The following is a 20,989-nucleotide window of genomic DNA, read 5'->3' on the forward strand; positions in this document are numbered from 1 at the left end:
CCCCGGAAATTCGGGTCTTTGATAAAGCCTTGCAAGACGAGCGACAACGATCAAAAAGGGAAGGCGATCTCCAATGTACGCAACGGATATCCCAGCAAAGGGTTGATCGCCGAAGCTGTGACACTCGAGAGGCAATTTTTACGCGGAAAAGGGGGTCCTCGAAGAGGTGTGGTAGACACCGGAGACTGAACTATATACGGGTTTACGTCTTTCGGGGGGCTTTTCGAACGCCTGCGCGAGGGGTTAAACGAGGGTGGCGGGCGGGGGCGCGGCCATGGGAACATGGAACGTTGTCTTCTCAGTTGGGTTTGGTGCGCGAGCCGTGCGATCTACTGAAATCCTAGTATTTTCATCTCGCCTAGACTTTAATCGAAGTGCATCGGTAATTATCTTCAGTAAAAAAACCTACCCCCGTTTTTCCCCCATCGGTTACTCTCAAGAGTCCTAGACGTGACTAAACAATGTGCGGTATACTGACACTAAAAATTCTCTCTCGTTTGTTCGCATCTTTGGATTTTTACGATGTTTTTAATAAATAATTTTCTCGGATAATAATTACAATGTTAAAAATAATTTCGTGAATCCTCATCGTCTCGACGGAATATCCAGGCGAATTATCTCTGGTGCGTAAAGACAATATTTACTTCTGATGTTATATAATTCGCGTAGACCAAATCAGCTAGCGGTGCAGGGGTTTGCTTTGTTATTTTTCTCCCATGGATTGCGGTAGGTCAGGCCGCAGGCGTTCAGCTGTATAAACCGTCAAACGATCAGTTGTCGATACCCAAAATTCGAAAACAAAAACCGCAGGAAATATCAGTCAGTCATGTCTAACACGTCATGGTCAAGGTATTTTTCATAAAATAATTGTGGTGCACGAAGAACATTTGGAATTGCAATGTGTGCACACGATTGAAATGATTTCAAATGTTTACATTTATCCCAAATTATCATCCCCTGACGGCACGAAATTTAATCATGTGTTTCAGTAATTACAATGACGTTGATTCCAGTAGGATAGAAATTTGATTACACCAGCGAGTGACATGGTAATGAGAAAATGTAATCGATTAGTCGTGATGACTGCCATTACTACAGATTACATGACAGGATCACATGGGGTACATCGATTTCAAATTTTGTGATTATTTGGATCATGAAAGGAACCAATCCTGGCTCAACTCTTGAACTTGACTCTGATGTTTGACCCTTGGGGTTGACCTTCCTGGATTGCCTCATATATTTCACCCTTGTACTTTAGTCTAGACAGCTCGACTTGACTCTGTAATTGACCCTTGAGTTTGACACCTAAACTTGACTCCTGAGTCTCATAAGATTTCATAGGATCGGATAATCGACTGGAACTCCTGGGCCTGATTGGGAGGCTTTCAAATAATTATATTTATTACAATTGATCATCGTCTGTTCAAAAAACCGACGACAAGAAAGATAATCAGAGAATTGCGGTCTTAAAATGACTTCATTGATGTAATTTAATTACACCAGTGAGGGGGCTCACAATAACACATTGCAATCAATACAAGTGATGTCATTGATTACAGCTATGAACTGCCCCTTGTAAACAATCCTTCAACTGATCGACTATGACGTTATGTTAAATTTATACCTCACATGCTGCTGACATTATTCTTATGACCCATTTGACAGTGATGGGTATTTTGACATGGAACGTCGAAAAGTTGATGATATCCCCTTTTTAAATTTTTCCATTAAGGTAAGAACCCTCATAAAACCGCATAATAGAGTTGTTATGGTCCTTCTCTATTTGTCACAAAATGCAGATTTGAAACATGTTCAATGGTGTCTTATATCCAAAGGGATAAAAACTTTTTACTACCGAATTCCACGGCCCGTTAACAATTCATGATTCGCATGTGTCGTGAGGATTTCCATCGGCTTCTCTGTATTAAAACTTCCTGGCTTACTGTTATGCCCTGTCATGTTTGATATATATTTACTTTTAGTTTTTAATTTTTGTTCAGTGTATCACATACCAAAGTTGAGAGAAGAAAGCCAACTTAGGTAATCTATGTACCTGGGAGGGTGGCAAGTCAGTGACCGCCCTCATGAAAATTATCATTTTTTTTCCACAGCAGCTGGTGGAAGAAAAATGAAATACATTTGTTCATTGTTCAGCTTTTCGTTGAAATATCATCCAGACATATATCCGGTGATATTTTTATCTGACAATTTTTATGACGCTTTATTTCTTCATGATTTGTCCGGGCTTTCTTGGCATGATCTGTCTTCGTTGGTGGTGGGACAAATGAAAGGAATGATAGGGCAGGTTCGGTTACGTGACCAAAACGCCAGTTTTCCTTATCTTCTCGTAACTCCCTTTGTTTGCAAATGCCAGCGCAGTTATCTCACATTTTGCTGCAGGAAATTCCTTTTCCACCGACGGCAAATGCGGGAAAAGCGGGTGGAAAAGTGTTTGTATCCAATTATGTTTTGCATCACAATTAGGATATCAGTTAGCCTTTATTTGTGACTGGGAATATTGACAAAAGGCTAAGCTAAATTACGTTCAACACTCCGTGGAAAATGTTTGGGACTTTTACCCAAAAATTATTCACAGTTTTGACGACTCGGTTTATCTACCCGACTCTCTTTCACACCACCACACTCACTACCATCAGAATGAATTGAATTTTCGTTCGAAGTTTGACTTGATGGCTTTCAACCAGTCACGTTACAGCAATCATTTCTTGGTATGCAAAACTTTTGCCTGTCATCTCAACTAAAAAGGTTGAAACATATCGACTGTTTCGTTCCTATCGACAACCTTTATCTTGTCTTATTCTACATTTGACCCCTTTTCCAATTCTTGATGTGACCAAATGGAGGATACATGTATTTGTAGCTTCGGGTGATGAACTGTCTGACTGAAATTCTCTTCGGCATGCTATTCATTGTTTTCAATACTTCGTTCATCCATCATATTCTATGCGACACCATCACATTCGCTGCCATCCAGAATCAATTGCATCTTCGCTCGTATTTCGGCTTGATGGCTTTCAACCAAGCACGTCATAGCAGTCATCTCCTGGAATGCACAGCTCTCGACTGTCACTTCATCAGAACCGGTTCCAAAATATTGACTGTTACATTCACATCGGCAGACTTTGTCTCGTCTTATTCCACGAGAAAAATATCTGTCATTGCCCTTTCACACAGTCAAAAAATTTGGTGTGGACTTCCTGGCACACTGATGTTGGTCAACTAGCACTGAATTCGTATATCACGTCCTGTGCTTCAAAAAAAATCATCAATATCAACAATTATGTGCACTTCTTGATACATCGTGTGGTATCCAAGGAACATGACATTTTTGACAGTGCAGGTGATGATTGGAATCGTCTGACACGAAATCATTTAGAAGCACTTTTCATTCTCTTTAATACTGCCTTCATCTATCAACTCTGCTTCACACCATTGAAACCAATTGAATCTTCGTTCGAATTTCACACTTGATGGGTTTCAACCAGGCACGTCACAGCAGTCGTCCTCAGAATGGAGAACTTTCGACGGTCACCTCCCCCAAACGGGTTCGAACATATCGACTATTTCGTTGCTGTTGACAATATTCATCTTGTCTGATTCTGTTCCACCGCTTTTCACCTTGTTTATGATGGCCAGACGGAAAATACGTGTGCCCTTAGAGTTCGGAGTTAGTGTAACTTTATGGCAGACAGAAATGAGGCACAGGAAGCTTAGCAGTGCTGAGTGGGCTCACCGAGTGGAAAGGTCGCATATATGGTCAGACGTACAGAGGAGAGACATTGAATACATATGTATGTAAAGAGGAGCATCAAAAGCCGTAGCAAACTAAAAGTGGGTAAAAATGGATTATTTTTCTGCTTTCAATTGAATACCACGCAAACGGTACAAAATGTTATAATTATTTCATATTGACTCAACATCGATTGAGTGGGCAGCTAAATTTTGGAAAATTCGCAGCCGAAGCTCTGAGCTTTCCAATGAACTCATTGATTCAATATTTGTGTGTTTCATAATTACGAACTTATGATTTTGATTTGTTTTACAAAAACCAATAAAAATCATGAACAGAGAATTTGCATTTTCCAATCTCATTGGACAAGGATAAGTGATGAATATGTCTGCTTGCATATTCACGAAAGGTGTATTATGTTTGCTGACGCATGGAATAATTTCCGAAAATGGTTCGGAACCAACGTGGATTCAAGACCATAAAGAGTGCAGCGCTGACACTGTGAAATGAAAAATTTCGGAAAATGAATTGAAAATTCGTGGGTTGATTCTAGCGCGACACACGCCCCAATAGGTTTTGTCTACCGTGTCATCGTGTCAACGGTAAATAATGATCGCACATTTAAACCCAATGAAATTTAATAGTTGAATGGAATCGGACTATCTAATCGATTGCTCGAAAATGGAGCTTTTCGATTTATCCAGCCATTTCCACACCGACGACTATTGATTTATTGCCTTTAACTTTCGCATTTGAGTTTATGAGCATTTGTTATTCGAGAGTAATCGTTGATGTCGGCGGTTCAACTGTTATTTAGCTACTTGATTACGTTGACGGAGGCAATTTTGTACACCCTCAGCGTTGGTATAATTCGGTGGAAAATTTCAAATGTGCCGTAGGCAAGCTGGCTAATTGTGCTGAACCCGACATACACTTTGGTATTGGTGAACTGTGTGTTCATCTTGTTAATCAAAACTTGTGGCTTAGCTGTACTCGAAATTTAATTAATTGTTAGGCAGGTAATACTGGGGTTACTTTCAAACATATTTGTTTGGTGACGGCTACGTGCACTGTTTTTGCTAACGAACAGCAATTATTTAATCGCATAAATATTCCTGGAACACACTTTCGGAATTCCTTTACCGAATATAAAAATGAGATTTCGTTGAAAGAAATTAATTACTACTTTTTCATTCAATTAAAAGAAAACATTTTCTCTTTATGTTTCACATTTTTCATCGTTCATTCAGACATTACTCTTCTCCAACCGTCGTTGAGGACACTTGTACGCTTCATGTCTACCAGCACTGTCCGAAATCCAAGAACTGTCCCTTTTTATTACTATCCACGGCTCGACCGTCTAGAGTTTTATTACACACTCAGAACCAATCTTTTTTTTTCATAACTTGGGTCTTCTCCCATTATTTCTCTTGTCACTTCAGTGGTCTATCGTCTCTCGAACTTACAGGCTCATTCATCCTACCGCACAACCACACTATTTCATACTCGATCCTACATTCACGTATCAATTTTTCAAATTTTTTCAAACTCGATCGTCCCATGATAACACAGCAGAGGAATATCAATTCCTTGAATAATGGCTCCAAACGGTTTTTCTTGAGGAGTTTAAATGAGACTGAGATTGCTTGTAGTACTTTTGATGTCAAAAAAAACACTATGGCACTGGAGGCGAGTGACATATTTCCGTATATAGTGGCTTGCACTTTTGCCAGTTCGGAGGAATAGGAGAAAAACATTTTTTTCTAGAAAACAAGAAAGGAAACCTAATCACCCGATGGGTTTCGCATAATTGCGTAATTCACATTGAATCAGGCTTGTCTGGGACAATCAATTAGAGAAAGACGATTTAAACAGCAAGCTCTTCCCCACCAAATGAACGAAGTGAAAAAATGACTTTTTCCATATTTTTTTAAAAGAGCGACACGATCTTCTCAAAGTAAAATCTCGTTAACATGTCTTGTGCAGTCGTAGCTTCTGGGCTATTTTCAATGTGGCTTTATTCGTCTGTTAGAAAAATTGACACGCCAATCTCCTCAACGTGATGTAGAATTACTGCAATCCCCTTCGGTCTCACCCCCATATTTCCTGCGGTAATTTGTCCCTCCGGTATGATAGACCGAGGGAAAAAAAAAGTTAGTCGGAGTGGCGAAAAGCCGTTGGCGGTAACACCGGACGCTGTGAACCCGTGAATAAATTTTCAGGGAACTTTTCGTGTCATGTTCTTGAGTGCTTTGAGTACACTCTCCTTGACTTTTCTCCTGCAATACCTATTTTTCGCGGCATCTTATCAGCCCACCCGGTTATTGAATATTTTTTGCTCTTGCACAGCGTCGGTTTTGTTCTGTTTCCCGACCATATTTCAGTCGTCAAAAATTAAGGGCATGTCTTGAAAGCAGATTGTTATAATAGAATCAATAGCACTTGTCAGCGGCATGACCAGTGAACATTGGAGACTGATTGGCCATACGTGGGAAAACTAATATGCACCTGGCAATCAATGTTTTTTATTCTCGTAATAACTTATTTATCTGGGTTTTGTCGGCTACGTTACAAATTCGTGGAATATTAATACGGAATATCGCTGGTAGTGTGATTCCAGCTGCTACCGTAGTCCGAGAATAAAAAGAAAAGCAATGAAAAAAAAAAATACTCCACCCAGGTATAATCGAGATGGTTTTTCCAATGTGTTGTGGGAGTTGTGCCAACTGAAAATATTGCCACAAGCTTTTCTGGCATTGCGATGGAAATGGGGTTATTCACATATACTATACTGAGGGTCTGGGCTACGTCGTGTGCTCTTGACGCTTGATGAAAATACCGATTTGCCCTGAGTCGTTGAATCATCCGAAGAGTACGCGAAACTTAATTTACATTGGTGATTATTTATGTATCCAGACACGAGCTACTGTACAAATCAAGGGTAAATATACTGATGACAGGTTTTTAATGAATTTGTTAATTTGATTCTATGTCGTATGGCAAGGGAAATTAACCCAGTTGGCCGTGATGTTAGTCAGCGCAAAAAGAAACAGCCAACGAATGTGGTGGTAGGCAGGGAGCACGATCAGCAGAATAATAATTTTTTTTTGTTTCTGGAAAAAATTCACCCTTTTAATCTCGTGCATGTAATGCTCACAAAGGAATATTTAATACAATGCTGCTTTGTCAGAATGGCCCAGGTTGTAACCGTAATAAAGATTATATTCTCCCTTTTCGGATTCCCTGAGGAGGCTTTGTGATTTATTCTCTTACTACTCTTTAACATTTTCCATCGCATAAAAGAAATCACTGAAATTCATAAAAAAAATCCAGTACATTTATGGAAACTTAATGAATGTCTCCATTCAACTGGCATCATTGGAAAAGGGGTTTACAGGGTTCGCCATCAAGGCTTCCGTTTCAGAAAAATAGGTCTGCTCATGCAAAACTTCCTCGTCATGTACTTTTTTTTCTATGTGTGCATTTATTGATGGCCCGGCTTCGTCCGAGCAGAACCGAAGAAAATTGAATAGCAGATTTTTTTAGAATTTTTAGAGAAAAAATACTGTCTCGATGTTTTCAATTTTTTCTGGAATATAGGGACATTACAAGAAAGGTCAAACATTTCGAAACAACTTGGCAAAATTTTTGGATGACTCGGGAAAGTAAAAAACATTGGAATGTTTTCTTTGAGATCCCTATACAACTCGAAGATATTCTTAAACTTTTTAGAAATTTGGAAAACCCCCTCGACAACTTGAAAATGCAAATATTCTAAAATTTTGTAAAAAACCCCAGAATTTTCTAGGATGCATACTGAACTGCAACTGTGCAGCGCAACGCGATAACTGTGGGAAATTCGAATTTGCGAAAACGTGTAAATTACATCACGAAATGTAATCCGCCAGCGAAGCGAAATTCGATAAAAAAATTATGAGTCCGAACTGACATTGTACAAGTCGCTACATAAATTCTACAGTTTATTCTATAAAATTTAACCACCTGTCTGACAGCACACCATTCTGCGGACAACAAGACGTTCCGTAATTTTTCTCCAACGATTTCGAAATTTTACGGAATAGAACGTAATAATAATTCGAGCGTTTCATAAAAATTATTGAACGTCCCCAGAACGTTGTTTTTGGAGATGCAATAAATTGGAAATTTTTATTCACAACAAAAAAAATCAATCAATATCATTATAATAATTAGATTCCGAATGAGTCGCTACCGAAATCCATAGTCCTACTTTGTTTATTTAGTTTTGCGAGTAAACCGAGTGCGCAGAAATTTTGGGGAAGGCATTCCGTTGAGACTCGTCTGGTTCTATAACTTTAATGGCGAATCCCCCTTTTCTCATCCAAGACTCTAGAGAATAGACTCACTGAACATTGGAGAATTCAACAAACCTCGGAGTTCGACCGTTACCCACCCTACAATTATATAGGGAACATCAGTATATCAGCGGAGGGTTGAGGATGTATCGTATCCATTCTCCCCTTGACTTCCCCGCCTTTTTAATATTTTTTATTATTGCTCTTGTGGGTCGAAGGGGAGAGAGAAGTAACAACTCTGGAAAGCCAGCATTTAGAAATACATGAAGTGGTAGTGGAAGAACAATATTATGGAAATTTGCTGCTGACATCTCGATATAAAAGTCAGAAACATATAGTCAACTGCCATAAGGGTGACAATCATATTTTACGTTGCTGTAATAAACCTTTCACGGCTGGCACTTTCCCTCCAACTTGCCGCCGGTGTCCCGTGGGTAGGTATTCTCAAAAGGGTGGGTACTAAGGGATGATTTACGAAGGACGGAAAAGACGCAAGCAATAGTTTTTTCTACCGGAGAAAATTCAGAATTTTGCCAATTTTTTTTTCGAAATAGGGTGACTATTTTTCCGGAGATATTTTGAAATTCAACATTAAGATGTTTCATGCGTGATGATGGGAGAGGGTGAAACGGAGTGGAAAGTGATATTGTTATCGAGTCTTGATTCAATCAGTGAGCACGAAATTCTCAAATTTAACGATAACTATTCGAGTGCACACTTCAACAATTTTGGAATATTGATTCTATTCATTAGATCGATCAATTTTTTCAGAGTATTGACATACATCTTGAGGTGGTACCCCTGTTTAGTATTTTCTCCGTTTCGTTCATAATCCAATTCATATCGTCCCCATGATCCTACAGGGAGAAAATTTTTGATAAAAATTACCCCGCTGTACCATAAAAGCGTATCGTGAATCATCGTTACCTCCTCTTTATCCCCAAGCTCAGTGAAAATTCATATATGATGATCACATTTTATTCGATGTTAGGAAACTTTGATCCTTAAATTTAAATATGAATATAAATAATAGATAAATAAAAATGGTGAGGAAAATAAAAATGGCTCTATCTCATAAGTAATTTCTGACGTTACTCAACTACCTCAATCATCGAGGATAATTATGTGATGATCATTACGTTGTAGGGCTATCACAAACACGGTCACACCGGGGTGTACATGTGGTATTGAAGCCCGAGGAGCTTATTATTATCGCTCAGCCGTGAGGTAATAATTGAACCCGTGGTAAAGCATTCCATTTATCGTGTCCCCCTCTCATCAAAAATCTATCACCCTTACGCGGCACTGCAGAGTTCACCATAAAATTTTAAGACCTTAAAAAAAAATGATGAACGAATAAAACGGCCCAGAATGGCTTTAGCGACGACCCACGATGTAAGGTAAATATCCCTGGGCTTGTCATTGTCGCAGGAGACGTTTAGATATCGTAAGCTATTACATCGCGATCATTTTCAGTCTCAAGAATCCATAAAGAGGAAAATACAATTGGAGCCATTATGTACAATGATGAGTGAACCTATAGACTTTAATGAGCCGTGATTTATTTTTAAATGAGGGAAGCACATCAACTCGAACTACGCGAGTGAATTCCTACGCGGAAAATTAACCATCGACGTCGCGTCGCCGTTTTCAGTAATTTTACGGCGACTACTAAAATATTGTGAAGTATAAACTGAAAATTTCGAAATTTATCACTTTACGAGTGTTGACATTACCCATGATGATAATTTTAATTGTTAACGTGTCTATTGTTAATGAATTACTTCACGATGTGGAACGGAGAAAAATTGTGCAAAGTCTAGTCAAAGATTAAGGAAAATTACAATTTGGCAACTTTGAGAGGGAACAAAGGGTTGAAAATATTTCAGCAAAAAATCTAGATGGTTAGGAAGGCAATAAAAAATATATTCCAATAATATATTAATAATTCACTGAATGCTCGATAATTGAGAAAATGGTTGCTGACGACGGGGAATGGATGGAACGGATGAAAAAAATGGGATGGTAATTGACCGGTAATTTTATGCTTTAAAATAACGGAACCTCCCAGCCCTAATGAGACAACAAATATGACGAAAAATAATCCCTCATTTTGGTCTCTACTGTGCACAATCGACGGTATTAGCCAAAGCCCATTGCCCTTTTATAAAGTATCGACAAATATTTTTTCTTTTCGTTAAGTAATAGATATTTTGGCGGTTCAACTCGACCCATCCAATGAAATTTCCATTAGCCTCATAGAGCAGCAGCTGCTCGTTTATGTGTATGGGAGTAACATTCTTGGGGACCATTGGAGGTAGAGCGAAACCTTTGAGTGTCACAAAGATGTCTAAGATTGCCCAGGTATTTTTCTCCGAAACATGGAAACCCTTTGGGAAGTTTCCGAGCATCGGGGCCATATTGCGTCGTAGTGTTTCGGAATTGCACGGGGAATAATGGCTGGAGCTACTTACTGCTCTTTACGCCACTCAGAGCGGATTTATTTCGGTTTTTTATTCATTCTGAGACCGAAGCCTTTGTTTCGCGGCGAAGGCTGGAGTTGCCTTGACATCGAATTGTACTGTTGTGAAGTCCTCTTATAGTTCTGTGTGCTTCGTTGGGTTCATGCTTTCGGAGGCACTTAATGATCGCTATTTTCGCATGAGAAGCAGAATTAGAATAATGATGGCGTGATATTTAGGTAAGAAGCCCGAAATGGCGAATTGAAAGAGATATCACTTCACGTCATTTTGACGAAATCAATGATTAATTATTTTACGAATCAGTCATTTCAAGTGATTTGTCCTTCTCCAGGTAATTGCGAAATTCTGAATTATTTGAACGCAAAGAATAAATTAAGAGCAAAAATCTGCTGATTGTTACCCACGTTTCGAGCTCACGGAGATAAAAGTTTCAATTAAATTTATGTGGATGTCCCGTGATTGACAGACGAGATTAACGGTAGATCAAAATTACGGAAGGTCCAGTAAAAAGGACGGACGCTTCGTAAAAAATACGCAGCCCATGACGTAATTTTTATGGAACGTTCCGTACTTTTACCTTCATGAACCCACCGTAATATTAGGGAACTGCCACATAATTTCATTGAATTATTTCTCTCTGTCTAGTAAATCTTACTCTTCCTGGGGGTAATTTTTTAGTTCCCTTTATTTGAAAAATAAATTTTCCACTCCGATTTTTTCTTGAAAATGAAAATTCTCTCACGCTCCTCTGCAACCAATCGATAGTTTGCAATTTTCCTGAAAGATCGCTTACACAAGCGGCTGTGGACTTTTGAATCCACAAAATTTGATATTCTGATTGGTTTACAATGATGTTACAGGAAAATACTCGATAATTTAAAAGCTCTTACGGGCATCACTAATGATCAAAGTTTAAATTCTCACACACTTCAAATTTACCGTAAACTTTATGGAGGCAGATTAAATTATTTACAAGAAATGGAAAATGTTGGAGACTATTGATCAAGCTTATCGCCACCAGTCGGAATATTTAGTTAAACAGGCCTCTCCATAGACATCTCTCAATGATATTAAATTTTTTAATTAAAACTTTAGTCAAAATGTTAAGCGACGTGGAAACCAGCAGGGAGACATGTGAAAGTCTACATTAAAGTTTGGCTTGCTTCAAGTAGTTGGTGGATGGCAGTGGATATAGAGCTTGAAAATCGCTCGACATCGTCGAGTGTCTTTGGTAACATTGAACTTATCGACAAGAGTGTTATCAAAATTTTCCCAATGACGGGTGGGGGAGAGCAACTGATAAACCTGACAGGTTGCAAACTAGTGTAATGTGGTTGAGGTGTCTGAATACTCTCTCACCTGTCGTGATTGAGTGCTTTAAAGTGGGCTCGGCCTCATAGCGGATTATTTGCATGCAGTGGAGGATTGTGGTATTGTGCATTTACAGCTGCACGAAGAGAAAAGTTCAGGAGGAATTACCCAACTGTCTGGTAATCGTTCAGTAAAACTGGTCGACTGCTTGATGAAAGTTGTCGAGGCGTTCGTGAAAAAGTATTGCACACTCTGGTTTTGCTGAACGGTGGGACAAGTTGGGGTGAATAATGAAATAAATCTTATTCCTCTGGAGTTGTAAATTCCAGAGGTCTGAGTTGATACACTATCAACCTAACTGGTAGACGCCGAATAGGTTCCTTGAGTAACTAGTTCAGGAGGCTTTTGAAAGGGTTGGAGTGAGTGAGGATGCGATGGGTGAATATTGGAAGACTTGGATTTGTCGGATCTAAACACTTCACTTGTTTTCACCAGCTTTCACAATTGTTACTAGAACTTCACAATATTAATCTTATATGCTAAATGGTGGTGGCAATGCCGAACGAATGAGATTAAAGTTAGAAGTTTTCCCACTGGTGGAAAAATACAAAGGAGGTGGGAAATAACTATCTTTGAAAGTATAAATACCCTAATAAAAAGGTTGAGATGACAGCTGCATTGAGGATTAAAAAATAGTGAATATAATTGCGATTAATGAATTTATGAAATTTATGAAAATTGACGCTTCTGCGAGATGGCACGCAACACACCCTCATAACGTAGTGTATCAGGTTTATCAGGATTGTATCAGGTTGTTGTGCAGAATTGATTAATCGCTCCTTGGAGTGATTTAAATCATTCATTAAATGTAAATTCCCTTCACTGAAATACGTGAACCAAGTGCGAACTAAGACCATCAAGGTAGTTCTGCAGTGATGATGACCGACATTAGTGCAAGCCAACGAGATTCACTCAGATACAGTATAAACTTTCGTCATGAGTGTGCGGTTTATGAGCTATAGAGAGATGTGCCCTTCCCTGGGCTGCAGTTGTGTTGATGGTTTGCTCGGGTATAAACCTATTAATGATCGAACAAAAGGCTTGAGTTTAAGTTGAATAGTCCTATCAATGGCAAAATAGACTAGAATTAGCCATCTGAAACTTCTCAATCACAAAAAATGCGACCGTTTGTTATCATCTGATATTTGATATTCCGATAACTTTCAAATATGAATTCTTTGCAGTATAAGAATCAAGAAGGTCTTAAGGAAAATGCGCGTATTGAGTAAATTCACTTTCAGAACAGCTTTATACAGCTCTTCTTTTTCATCGAGTTGTGGCTATTTATAAGATTCTCCGGCTGAGATTCTGACCAATGAAAAATAAAGTGATACGCTCACAGCAACGTACTATAACGTGCCGATATTGCTTGGGAAATGGCCTGCCGAGTGCGCTTATTCCCGATATAAATCTCTGTATAAAAATCTATAAGAAAATGGTTATTTTAAGCATTTGAGAATTCAACTGAGCGAAAACAATTGACGTGTACTTAAGTGTTTCAATTGTAATACAGAGATGCTCCTTTATATGGAATAAAACAACAAAATATGCGATAAAAAAACGTTGTGTTAAAATACACTCAATAGCTTTTGTTGAACTCCCGGGCACGTTTAACGAGAATGGTCTTTCCATAAATTCATGAATTTCGCTTCATACGTGGTGCGTGCGAAAGCTCCGGAATCGAGGCATTAAAAGCGATCGTCTATTAGCGATAAAAACGCGCGCACTACGCGATGAGAAAAATCCCTGGTGTGAAATTGTCAAATGTTGTCTGCAAGTGCGAGCCTCGGGGCTCATAGAAATAGTAGGGAAATTAATTCAGGAATTATAATCGCAATTTTCTCCGTTAACACGTCCATTTTACTTTTGTTTATTCCATTTAAAAACGTTTTGAATTTTACTTCACTTTTATTGAGGAGGAAAAATCGCGTCAATAAAATTCAACGAGAAGAAATCAACTTTTATTTTATATTATATCAACTGTGGACGGAGATATATACATTGATCATAATATTGTACTCTGTTGAAAAAAAATATTTTTTTACTGTTAACGTCGAATGAAAGTTTATACAAAAAAATGCAAACGAAGCTTAAAACTCTGGTGAAAGGGAAACTGAATAATTTTTTATGTTTGAATTGTTCTATGGAAATGAAAACAAAAGCAGAAAGATGCGACTTTAGTTTGGGAATCAAATAAAAGTGACCCCATTCCCCCCGTCAATATGTGGGACGAAATGAAAAAAAGCTCTTGGATTATATGGCAGAAGTAATACCCAGCTATGGCTCCTCTTCCAACATTCGATAAGCCGGACGTATGAAGTGGCCAGTGGTATTCCACCACTTGATGAAGCTACCCCGTGCTGAGAGCTCATCGTCGAGCTTTTGTTCACTATAGAGAACGTTCTTACTGATCTGGGAACTCATTTACTTGTGAAAAGCTCTGTTCTTCGTTCAAATTCCAAATGTTTTATGTTTTCTACGCAATTATATCTATTCCTAAAATAATACATGGAGAGAAAAAAGTCCCAAAAATGACTCTAAAAGCTGGGTAATTGTAGATATAAATTGCTCGTTGGATGATGTTTGCCTGTGGGGCTACGAAAAAGCTAACAAAAGAGCAAATTTTATTCTCGTTACGGGAGAATGTACTTTGAGTGTTTTTAACAAACCGACCGCAAATTCGAATATCATTCCATTTCACTACTTTTCGCTTTTGTAATACCAAAAGTATTTTTGTACGAGAAAAAATAGTGTTGATAAATCGTAGAGTATTTATATCACACCTGGGGGGCCGTGTCTTGAATTATATTCACACGGTACTATGTTAAACTCGAGAATAACCCCCATGTGTCCAAAATCAAGTCCCTCGAAATGGATCTGCCTGGAATCCAGCCCTCGGTGATTTTTCTGGCGAATGAAAAATAGTCCGCTGGGAATTTCAGGACTGACAGCAAATCGGTTTATCTCCCACTCAAAAAATAATATCTACCACTCCGGGTGATGGATATGAAAATACCATCAACTAAAAAATTGTAATGCCCGGTGAAAAGGAATAACGGCCGCAAGATAGAGTCAGTGCTATCAAAATAAAAAAATGAATGAATAACTGAATGTTATTCCAGGCCGTAGAAAAAAACTTGATTTCCAAAATTCTCCGCAACACGTTAGAAAATAAAGTGAATGACTGTTGTATATAAAAAGCTAGCAGTAATGAAAATGTTTATGTTTCACCGGATTGTTTTCTCAGTAGACATGGGAAAAACCAAAGTTAATGATGTAGTAGAAATTTGAATCATAAAAATAATCAATATTTATCAATTTATTATGGATCTTCTTCCGTTTTTTAGAGAAAAGGGAAAGGGCGTACATCCTAAAGGGCGTTTGACATCCTAAAGAGAACTGCATAATTTTCTGAATTTTTCTTTTATACCAATAACGATCAGTTCTGATGAATTTCTTCAATTTCATAGAATTCAGGACACGTATCGAAATAAAAATCAGGAGAAATAAAAATTAATGAAATGCGCGGATGTACATAATGATCTTTTACTTTCAACGTTTATAAACAGAATTTCTCAAGCTCACAATGTCACTCAGAATCGCCATGAACCGAATCCGGTTGTTTCCACAGCGAATTTCATATATCTACATTCAGCGGGTCGCCGTCGAGTGGTATTACGTGTTGGTCAAAATGAGAAAGGATTCTCTTACCTCAAATAGTGCTCAGAGACACTCATAAATTCATTCTCCACGCAATTTTCTCTAAAGTGCGGCGAAAATTATTCCCGAATCTTTCTGGGGAGATATACTTGGAAGTAATTTCACCCGGAAGTGAGAGATTTCGGGTAGAATTAATTGGAAAAAAAAGGTAGTAGAAATGGTCCGAGCACCTGAATGTACAGAGAATAAAACTTTCTGTCTTTACGGTCTGCGGCAATGCATAGGGAGTCGTGACCATTACGTTCTAGATCTAGGGTCAGTGTTGTATTTTTGCGGGGAAACCGGGAAAAGCTTTTATAAGTGGGGAGGGAGCAGTAAAGTTTGAACAGAAGTGGTGGTCTAGATACAATCGAAATTACTGGTCATCCATTCTCTGGGGAGATAATGGCCCAGGAATCGAACAGAAATCCCGCAGTCCATTCTGTGAAATATCCTGTGATGTCCAAATATGATAAATTCGTTCAAACATCTAATTCGTCGCTTTAAATTCATAATTCTTTCTAGACTGACTTTAAATTCATAATTCATCTTAGACTGAAAATGGCGGGACAGATGATTCCATGGTCTCCGTGAATTTTACTATTGTGCTAATGCAACGCCCTATGACAATGCAGAGCGCACACAGATACCCCAAAACCCCCTGTATTCGATGCTGAGCAGGATGTAATCGAATTTCATGATCCTCATTCGTGTAAGTTTATACGAGCAGAATTTCAAAGTAACTGGGGGGCTTATTTGGTTTGTCCTTATCCTGCATATTCGTGACATCGCGTCACAGTTTCGCTGGGGAACGTCTCAAATTCAGTGAGAATTGTTAACTATTCAATGTCCCATTCGATGCCAAACATCTCCGTTTCACTGCATAAGTGAAAATTCTAGCGACTGGGGATTCGAATCGAGGCTAAAGAATCTATTTATATTCTGTAATAACTATGAGTCAATTCAGGAGAGAATGAACAGGGTGAAATGAGATCGTCCTCTAATTACTGCAATTAAAAAAAAATTCCGAGACAACCCACGCCCTTCTCAACTCAAGTAATGACTCAATGACATTCTTTTCCTGATAGATTTATCAGGCTGTCACATTTTCGACATTCCCGTGAGATATCCAAGAGAGCGAAGGCATCAGAATGTAAATGAAAGCGTCAAAGAGAGCCTGCCACTTCCATTGAACGCATACGTTCTACTCGGAATATCAAAACGACTGGATCTGATACTGAAATGTCTTCAGTAGGAACCTAACTAATTTTGACAGAAGGATTGATAAGAGAAGGGGCATCAGCACAGATACTGATATTTTCCGCTCCCCGATGGTCTGAGCGTACATGCGGATAGATGATATGGCGATAAAGCCTTCAAACATGAGTAACTGTTCAATCGAGTTGAAATACTATTGGCTGCGGGTATATAGCTGATATATCAAGGTGAATCGCGTAAGTCTTCATAGTGCTCATATCACCATCCATCTTTACTCTCTTCTCATGTGTCTCTCCATTTAATCGCAAGATGATACAGTAATTCAAGTCGATTCAACCAATTGGCCAAATAATAATTTTTTTTTTCACGTTTTTTTTGCGGTTCGCTATTCGTTCTATATAGAAGGTCATTATAAACGTAATAATCTCCAGGTGGCGATTTTACCGGGCAAAAAATTCATAACTTTGAGCATACGATTCAATTGGAAATTACGAGGAAACGGTAGCCGGCTGTTATCCCTTAATCGCTGAGTAATTGCCTCCGGGTGCTGTTGATTCAATTTTTCATCGGTCTGTTCCCGAGACTTGAAAAAACTTTGGTAATTTTTTTTCCATTCATTATGCTAAGGAATAATGAATGGAATTCTCGTGTTTGATTCCCTAACGCATTCGTTCGTTAAATTTCGTCCATTGTGCTAGAAAAGCTACAGTCCTCCACCCCCGTTTCAAGTATAATCAGGGAAAATACGATAATAGTGGAATTATGAGGCCAACGGGGCGCACAATAGAGGAGCTGTGCCCCAGGTATGTTTGGGTGCTCATGTTAATTCAAATCATTCCGGAGGCTGACTGCTGTCGCCACATGCAGTCACTGCGATACGGTGCATGTGGGGATTATTTGGATAGCGTGTGCTCTCATGGAGTTGAGAGCTGATGCAGTGTTGACTTGGGGCATGTCCAGTATTGTAATATGAAATCATCGAATTCTGCTCATCTTCGGCATGATTGGAGGTTCGCGCGATAACATTGATTGGAGAACCCACATTGTTTGAATTTATGGAGAGAGGGAGGTAATCTCATGGAATAATCTCATTATTCACCTCACATTTCTTGTCTATATCAATTGATTCTATCGGCGAAGGGTGCAGCTTTCGTAAAGTTGTTGTATACCGATGGTTGTTTTATTATACCATAAATATGTATCGTATGGCTGTATCGTATGGTGTATTATATTATCTGACCTCTACGCCCTGAACATTTTCAAATGGGCTAACGATTTTAGCTGAAGGGAAACGTTATTTTCTTTTTTTTCCGATTAATGAGGGCTTTGATCATGTGTCAAATATTCTGAACCAGACTCCCGAATATTTTCACCATCAGACTGACGTTGACTCGGGGCGAAAAATCGATAGCCCTTTGTGAAAAAGTGTTGACAGCAATGTCGTCTATGGTTACGAAGAATGCATTCTCTGATAATTCAATGGTTGAAGGTAAGTAGCAGAGTACGTTGGGTGAGAAAGATTGTACCTGCCACTTTCATCCTGTAACCTCAAATTACCCGATATATCTTCCTTAACATATATAACCTCGCCGGCTATTTCACAATGCGAAATGTCTACATGGAACATATATCCCATTAGACGATACGACGAGGTCACTTTTCTCTCTCTCTCTCTCTTCCTCGCTTGTACCAAAGACTTTTGCCTTATTGAATTTATCGCTCTATCCAAGGACTCCAGGGTCGCCTTTGCGTTCAGGGTGAATAAGAATGAGGAAAGTTCTATGAACCGATTTTTCCTTGGAATTTGTAATTTTAGAGGGTTTTTACCCCACTCTCATTATGGCCATTTTCCGGCCAGATTCGATACTTCTTTTTTTAATTAATATTCGATGACTATTCAAGAGCACGGTATAGGGAAACAGTCAAGAGAGAAGAAAAAATATGTGCATGTTTAGGATCTTAATCAAAAGGCTCAAAGTTTTGGATATCTTATACTTTAAGGTAATTAATTAAGTTCTTCTATAATTCTGAACGCCACTAAATTTGTTATGATTCTCGATAAATGCTTCATCAATGACAGGCAATTAATGATTGATCAAATATTTATAAAAGAAGTGCCTGTAATTTTCAAACATTCAATATCGACTCATAAAATGCAAATAATAAAATCATTATGAAATAAATGTTTGCAAATGTAAATATAATTCAAGCAAAAGAAGTAATGGATTAATTGTTCTTTACAGTTAATTATTCTCGACTCTGCTATAATTTGTTTAGCAACTGAAACATAGGGAGATTGTGCACCAACGTTTATACGAAATATATTACAATCAACCTCATAAAATAAACTCGACAAATTTAGTGAAATCTCCCATTGAAGAACCACCATAACCGTAAGATTGTAACCATGCCCTTCCGGCAAATTCATTAGAGCTTCAATTGACCCTCTGCTTAATTGGAACACTGAGTGTCGCTGATACAGATATAGAATCCGCATTCCCATCCCTCGAGCATTTCACTCGTAGACGATGCTGGGGGGGGGGTGGGAGATGAGGCTAGAGGGAAGCATGCTCTAATGGAGGAAGAGACGCCACAGTAATCCACAATGGGAGTAGTTTCCCTATACCGTGCTTCAGAGCCTCATTCCAATATCACAAAATACCCATGCATAGAACATTGCAACTGTATACACCGACTAGTTCCGCCTCTCTTTGATTACAGCTTCGGGGGATGGTTATTTTAGTTTCGTTTGATCAGCATTGTCGGTTCTTTCTGGAAGGCTGTAAATGGGCCTTCACCGCACGCGAGTTCATAATAAGGGATTTTTTTCGAAAGTTGTGACAGCTTCCAGACAATCAGCTGTTTCAGTCTTACGCATAGGAACAAGTTAAAAAAAAAACAAACTTACCAAACAGCCATGATGAAGCCCCATCGATCTGCCATTTTTTCCCATCAGCAGAAGAAAAAATACGAATTATCATTTTCGTCTTCCACATCTGAAATTAAAAGAACAGACTCGTTACTTTGCTATCAGACGCATCGTGAATTCTACTGCAGTGGCTTAAGAAAATTTGGTAAATGTGATTTGTACCCAAACTGAAATTTTCCCTACTCTAACAAAGTTTTAAAATCCAAAACTGATTCTACGTTCCCCTCGCCTTAGAATTTTTAAAGATTTTTTTAGAGAAAATTTTTTCCAGTGATATTAAATTCTCACCAATTGGGTCTACGTCGGGTGTTTAATGCCTCAATATTTAATCAACAATCTATATTGAGCAACTGGCTTTTAATTCGAACCTCTGCTTGAGATTTTTCTTGCAGAAGGTGATGACAATGCCCCGGTAATTTTCGAAGAATCGACGTGACTGTGGTTGCAATGGGGTTGAAGCGCCATGCGGCTTAAGAAGGAAAAGCTGAATGAATATGCGATGGCAGTGGTGAGCTCAAGTGATGTCTTCCAGCGGAAAATTCACGCTGGAGATTTGGCTGAGTGGAGTAGACTTTGAGAGCGAGATTGTTCTCTGTATTTGTAATGAAGAAGCCGGCTAAACGTATTTCCTTGCAAATGCAAAAATTAAGGAGAAAGTGGACCGAGTAAAAATGATTTTCATCGTTTCAAAAATACATTGGAGAAGAACTGTCGAGGAAATGTGGAGAAAGCTTGTTAATGGAAAGGGAATATCACTCTATCAAAATATTAACAGCTTGACATAGAAACACACAAAGTGATGGAAAAAAAATCACGGAAAATATAAATATAAACATTAATCTACTCGGGGGAGTTCAGGTGTGTCTCATTATGTTGGCTTAAGAAGGAAACAAACTTCATAAAAAATGAGAAAACTTGGAGCGATGGGATACTTGAGCTTGTTCTCTCTTTTCTTTATCACTCCAATCTTCACAATAATACCTTCGTTATGAATTCTACATCAACAAACTCTGATGTTGATCTTTGGCGATACAGTCGCGTTCTTTTCTATGGAAGAGGCAAGAATATCCCAAGGAAGTTTATGATCTGACATGAAACCTCGATGAGAATCAATCTCATCGAGTATATTTCCCTCTTCAATTTTATTCGCATCTCTGAGGAATTGTGTTCTTTACGCCATTCATATTCGCTCTCTATGAAA

At 38.6% G+C, this 20,989-nt stretch overlaps 1 protein-coding gene across 3 annotated transcripts in view; it reads left to right on the plus strand.

The window, feature by feature from the left end:
* The first annotated feature begins 289 nt into the window (after positions 1–289).
* The window catches only part of Nmdar2 (NMDA receptor 2), a 69,159-nt gene continuing 48,459 nt past the window's right edge, over positions 290–20,989 (plus strand). For 2 of the 3 annotated variants that reach the window (XM_064137115.1, XM_064138386.1), the window contains exon 1: positions 290–623. The gene's annotated coding sequence lies outside the window, so the exon portion shown is untranslated. Of the gene's footprint in view, positions 624–19,799; positions 19,934–20,989 lie in introns of those variants that run through there. The other variant, XM_064137868.1, reaches the window with a different exon arrangement.

Source organism: Diachasmimorpha longicaudata, chromosome 1 (genome assembly GCF_034640455.1).
Source record: "Diachasmimorpha longicaudata isolate KC_UGA_2023 chromosome 1, iyDiaLong2, whole genome shotgun sequence".
In the NCBI taxonomy this organism is placed as follows: domain Eukaryota; kingdom Metazoa; phylum Arthropoda; class Insecta; order Hymenoptera; family Braconidae; genus Diachasmimorpha; species Diachasmimorpha longicaudata.